The sequence below is a fragment of the Silene latifolia genome, chromosome 1 (genome assembly GCF_048544455.1).
Source record: "Silene latifolia isolate original U9 population chromosome 1, ASM4854445v1, whole genome shotgun sequence".
In the NCBI taxonomy this organism is placed as follows: Eukaryota; Viridiplantae; Streptophyta; class Magnoliopsida; order Caryophyllales; family Caryophyllaceae; genus Silene; species Silene latifolia.
The window spans coordinates 107848264-107854437 of NC_133526.1; the positions used below are offsets into that span (position 1 = coordinate 107848264).

The 6174-nt window shown below is 41.0% G+C and overlaps 1 non-coding gene across 1 annotated transcript; it reads right to left on the reverse strand.

Moving 5' to 3' along the window:
• Positions 1 to 1070: 1070 nt before the first annotated feature.
• LOC141618535 (small nucleolar RNA R71) lies at positions 1071 to 1177 on the reverse strand. The gene has a single exon (XR_012531420.1). It is a non-coding gene; the product is annotated as a small nucleolar RNA R71 (small nucleolar RNA).
• Positions 1178 to 6174: the final 4997 nt, after the last annotated feature.

Consider the following 6174-nt stretch of genomic DNA (forward strand, 5'->3'; position numbering starts at 1 on the left):
ACAATAATTGCTTGCTTATAATTTGAGAACATGTTTGTATGATCAATTCCCATGAATCCCCTATGACCCCATGACACCCTAGTGCTTTTTATCAATTGTTTACAACCCTTTTTAATTCATCTTGCTTGTTTACTTTCATTGCTATTTAGTTTAGTGACCTTCTACATCAAACCCAATTGTGACACCCCTAAGACACCACTAGTTACAATAGAAATCTCATCTCAATTCCCGTCCCTTGGGATCCGACCTTTACTTGCCTCTTTACTAATTGTAGAGTTGTTTGTGAAGTTATAAATTGTGTTTTGGTCTAGGTGCTCCTAACGACAAGTTACCGAAAAGATATATCACCGACCAAAAATGGCGCCGTTGCCGGGGGCGGTGTTAACTTGATTTAGATTTTCATATATTGTTATTAGTTGTGTCTTTCTTTGCTTTGGGGAAGTAAAACTCCTCAAGGTTTGTTCTAATTGTTTTCGAGTTGTTTGATATTTTGCTTGTCTAGAAGGTCACAAGGTGACTTGTTACCCTTTGATCGTGAAATTGAAAGAACTTTGACAACCAATAGAAGACTTGCTTGAAGAAATTTGAGAGGTATTGGTGAGGTTGTAGATATTCAACCAACTATTGAGTTCATCAACCCTTTTGCAAGAGAAGGTGAGGAGAACCCAACACAAAATACAACACAAAATCAACTCACAATGCCTAGGTTTTCATCACATTCCGTACCCACCGAGGAGAACCTACCCAATGGTACTCCCACACCACAACATCTAACCGGAAATTTTATTGCCAAATCCGCATTTATCCAATTAGTCGAAAGAAGCCAATTTGGAGGGATACCTAGTGAAGACCCTCACTCTCATATGGAGGCTTTTTACGATTATTGTGATGCGATTTCTCAAACCGGTGTAACTCAAGACCAAATTCGATGGGTCTTATTTCCTTTTTCTCTAATTGGCACCGCGAAACAATGGTTGAAAAGCCTTGATAAGGCTACTCTCGGAATTGATTCTTGGAAAAAGTTGGCTCTAGCTTTCTACAAAAAGTTTTATCCACCGGAAAAGATTAACATGCTAAGAGCTCAAATTACGGGCTTTAAGCAAAGGGTTGAAGAATCTTTGTATGAAGCTTGGGAGCGATTCAAGGGAATTTGTCGTTCATGTCCTCACCATGGACTTAGCGAGTGGTTCTTGGTACAACAATTTTGGAACGGCCTTTATGAAGATTCAAGGAACATTCTCAACATGGGATCAAATGGAATGTTCACCGAAGTTGATGACAATCAAACTTTGAACAAAATTGAGGAAATGGCGGTCCATAACTCATAATATAGTAGACCTCGCAAGGCTACTAGAGGAGGAAAGCATGAAGTGGATTCCGTTACTCAATTGGGTGCTCAACTTAGTGCTCACATTGATACTATCAATTTGACGTTTGAAAAAGCTATGGCTAGACTTGAAGAAGCCTCAAAATCACCAAAGCATCATGTTAATGCCATGACGGCATCTTCATCAATCCCAAGTGGGATATGTGAGAATTGTGGAACTTTGGGACATGACCCAAGTGAATGTAGGGGAACAAATGAACAAGTGAATGATTTCCAAGCATACAAGAGTGGTACCCCTTATTCCAACTATTACAATGAAAACACCAAATTCCATCCAAATCTCTCATACAAAAGCCAAAATGTTCAAAACCCTCAAACAACATACACCCCACCTCCCATGAGAAACCAAAATCAAAGACCCTTTTACAACCAAAACCAAGGTTACCAAAATCAATCTCCATACAATCAACAAAATGACCAAGGTTTTGATGTTCAAAAAGCGGTCCTTCAAATGCAAAAAAATCAACAAGAGTTTTTCACTCAAATGCAAAAGGATAGTCAAGCAAAGGAAACCACCATCAACAACATCCTAGCTCACACCAAAATGTTGGAAACCCAATTGACTCAACTAGTATCTTCAAGCTCACAAAGACAAAAAGGGCAATTACCACCTCAAAGTAATCCCCCAAGATATGAAACGGTTAGTGCCATTCACTTGAGAAGTGGTACAAAGTATGAAGCACCGAAGAAGCAAGTTGAGGATGAAGTTGTGGAAGCTAGTGACAAGGAAGAAATTTCAAAGAAAAATGAAGACAAGGTCAAGGAGAAGGAGCCCATTATGATTAGACTTCCTTTTCCAAGTCGTCAAGCCAAGCCCAAATTTGATGACCAACTTGGAAAATTTATGGAATTTGTGAAGAATTTGGAAGTCTCAGTTCCTTTCACGGAATTAATCAATCACGTGCCGGCCTATGCGAAATACATGAAAGACATCCTCACAAAGAAGAAGTCGATCCGGAAGCTTGAGACTATCGCCTTCACTAAGGTGAGTAATGCAATACTTCAAGGGAGTTCACCTCCAAAACTCAAGGATCGGGGAAGCTTCTCAATACCGTGTACCATTGGCGACACCACGATCAACAAAGCCTTATGTGATCTAGGGGCTAGTGTGAGTGTTATGTCGTACTCGGTGAGTAAAAGGTTGGGGATGGGAGAGCTTAAATGCACCAATATCACACTCCAAATGGCCGATAGATCGACGAAAACACCATTAGGGATATGGGAAGATGTTCCCGTGCGAATTGGGAAATTTTTCATCCCGGTGGACTTTTTCATTGTCGACATGGAAGAAGATTCCAACATTCTAATCATTCTAGGAAGACCTTTCTTACACACCGCGGGTGCGGTGATTGATGTGAAACATGGAGAGCTCACTCTAGAAGTGGAAGATGAGAGCATAACTTTCAATCTTGACAAGACCATGAGAGCTCCCCGTTTGCATGAACCATGTTTTATGATTGATCATTATAGCCGGAAGGATGATAGGAAGAAGTCGGAACTCCAATGGAAGAAGAAAATTGAAGATGCTCCATTCAAAGAGCAAGTGAATTGTAACAAAGAGAGCTTGAAAAGCTCACCAAAGTCAAGCAATGAAGAAGATGGCCTCATTGGCCAAGAAAAGAAAATGGGAGAATTGTCTCTATCAACTCAAAAGATCTTTAGTGATCAAGTAGATGAAGTTTGTGGTCTTTGGGACGATGAGTTTGAAGGGATCTTCAATCCCTATATTGGTAATGCTATCGATCAAGACCGACAACAAGGGCAAAGGTCTATTGAAGATCTTTATCACGACAATGAACAAGCTTTTGATTACTTGTTTAAGGTGTTGAGCAACATCAACAACACCTTGGATATGCCCCCATGACATCTCACTAAGGATGAGAGTTTGGTGGAGTCCTCCCTAAACCACCATTTGTAAATATTTCTAACTCCCTAACTCGCATTTTAATTCTCATATTGCATTTTTGTCAATTTTTGAATTTTTATGCCTTGATCAAGATAATTATCATTTTTGAGAGAAGTGAGGGAGGGACTAATGATTTCAATTGATGTGTAGTGCTTTAGCTTAGTGTGGGGATAGCAATTGCCTAGGCTATTCATGCCTTAGTAGTGCCCCCACAATGAATAACACGAGATTTTGAAGAATGAAAAATGACACGGGATATGCAAGTACACGGATGGAACTGAATCCGGGTAAAAAAGGGAAGAATCCGAGCGTTTTCATGAGAATCCGCCCGTCTTCAGGCAACCCGGGCGTATTTGTCACAAAACGCCCGTCCCTCTGAGCTGAATTTTTGAAATTTTGGGACTGTTAGCAAATCCGGGCGTCCTGCAAAAGAATCCGCCCATCCTCAAAAAGACGCTCGTCCTGCAAGAGAAGACGCCCATCTTTTTGGCTGAGAAAACAAGAAAATTCCCTGGAAAGGAATCCGCCCGTCTTCAGTGAAAGACGCCCGTCCCGCACCTGAACAATCCGAGCGTCTTTGCTCAAAGACGCCCGTCTTTAGGCGAGAATTCTGAAGCCCAGAACAGACAGAATCCGGGTGTCCCGAAGGAAAGCCGCCTGTCTTCCCCCTGCATTTCAAATTTTTCGGGTCTTTTATAAACCCCCTCCCACATTCATTTCTTCATTCCTTCATTCAAAACACTACCCATAAACCCCAAAACTCAAAACCCTCATCCTCTCCATCACCAAAACAAGATTTCCTCAACCACATTCATCAAAATCAAATCAAAACATCCTTTCAACAAAAATTAATCACTCCTCTTTCAACAAAAATCAAACCAAGCACCAAAATCTTCAACCTTTGAGTCGATTTTTGAATTCATAAAGGCAAAGGCTTTCATCTTTGAATCGATTTGGGTATACTTGGAAATTGAAGATTTTCACTCTTTTCTTGGTTCAAGCATCAATGACAAGGACAAAAGGAGCAACAAAGGCACCTAAGGCAAAGACACTTTCAACAAGACAAAAGAGTCTTCAAGCAAAGAAAGCCTCATTGGCTATGGTGGTAGCTAGCTCAAACTTGGAAGTGGAACAACAACAACCTCCCTTGGAAGCAACAACATCTACTACTCCGAAAATTGCTCAACTTTCGAACTATCCGGAGGTAATTTTCATCTCTAACTCCCATAGGGAAACTTTTGCCAAGTATGCTAGAAAATCCTTTCTATCCACCAAGTTTATTTGTGAAGATGCCTAGATAAGTTGGGTGTCCTTGAGCAAACTAGAGCCTTCTTTGAAGCCATGGGGTTGGGCAAATTGTTTGCAACAAAAGAATTGACATACCCCTCCCTTACCTTAGAATTTTTGAGTTCTTTGAAAGTCAATAGGGTAGAGACTATGGAAAACTTCGAGTTCCGCCTTGCTAATGTTAGTAGGCGCATCTCCTTTGAGGAAATGAGTAAAGCTTTGGGTCTTAGTGATTCACCTAGTTATTTCAAGAATGTTGGAAAGTATGACCTCGCTCCTCTTTGGGAGGCGATTTCCGGAAGGAAATTTGAGAACTATCATGCTAGTCGCGCTCTATTAGTCCACCATCCGGGCATTAGAGTGTGACACAAGGTCATAGGGAATACCATCATTGCAAGAAAAGACACCAACCACTTTACCAAGCTCGATTTTGTTCTTCTTGAGTCGGCCTTAAACATTGGAAGGGAATTCACCAAGCCTTTCAACTCTCTAAGGCTTTTGGTGGATAGATGGCTAAATGTTGATTGTGGGAAGCAAGGCACTACCGTTATTGTGAATAGAGGTCTAGTCACTCTTTTGGCTAAATACTTTGATCCGAACTTCAACAAGGATAGAAAGTATGTGGCGAAAAAGGGTGGTCATCTCATTGATGTGGATGCTATGATAAACAAATACAAGTGGGTCTCTCATAACCCTCTTGACACCAAGTATGGATGGCTCACTAGTGAGGCTAGATCTTTTACTTTGCCTTCGAAGATTTGTCGTTTAAGTGTCCATCGGACCAACTATGTCCTTCCCCTCTCAAAAGAGGCCGAATACATTATCCGACAACAAAGGGATGAAATTGAAATGCCCTCCTCTTCCATTGTCACACCACCCTATCCTTTCAAGTACCAAGAGTTCAAACCCGAAGGTGTTGAAGCAGGCAAAGATTATATGACACTTCTTATGCAAGAGATGCACAAGCAAGCTTTTAAGGATCGGGAAGATGCTTACTTAGCCCAATATCCACCCCTCCTTCATTTAGCTAGGCAAAGACTCCTTGATCCTTCATGTCCTTTGCCTAGTTGGGCGGATAGGGAAGTCTTCTTTCCGAGTGCATCTAGGGGTGAGATTCCGGGAGGCGATGAGGTTGTCAGTGATGCGGTTGTTGATAGCATTGATGAAGAGGCTAGTGAAGAAGAAGAAGATGATGATGAACAAAGTGAACAAGAAAGTGAAGAGGGAAGTGGTGATGAGTCCACTTCTATTGAGGAAGATGATGATAGTGATGATATGATGGAGATTAGCAAGCTTTGGAGGCTCCTACCCTCTTAAGGTTTGTCTACCTCTTTGTTTTATTTATTTATCTTGATCATGATTGGAGTAGTCCTAGCAACATAGAGGACTAACACCTCGGCCCCATTGAGGTGTTCTTATTTTATTGTTCCCACTTTTGAAAATCCAAAATGACAAATTTTGTTTCATGCATTGCATTTGTGTGCATGAACTACACCCAATCTTAGGACATTAGAAATAATGTTTAACTCGGTTTGGGGAAGTACATACATACACAACGGGAGGTAATCTAAATTATCCTCTCCGTCGTAAACAA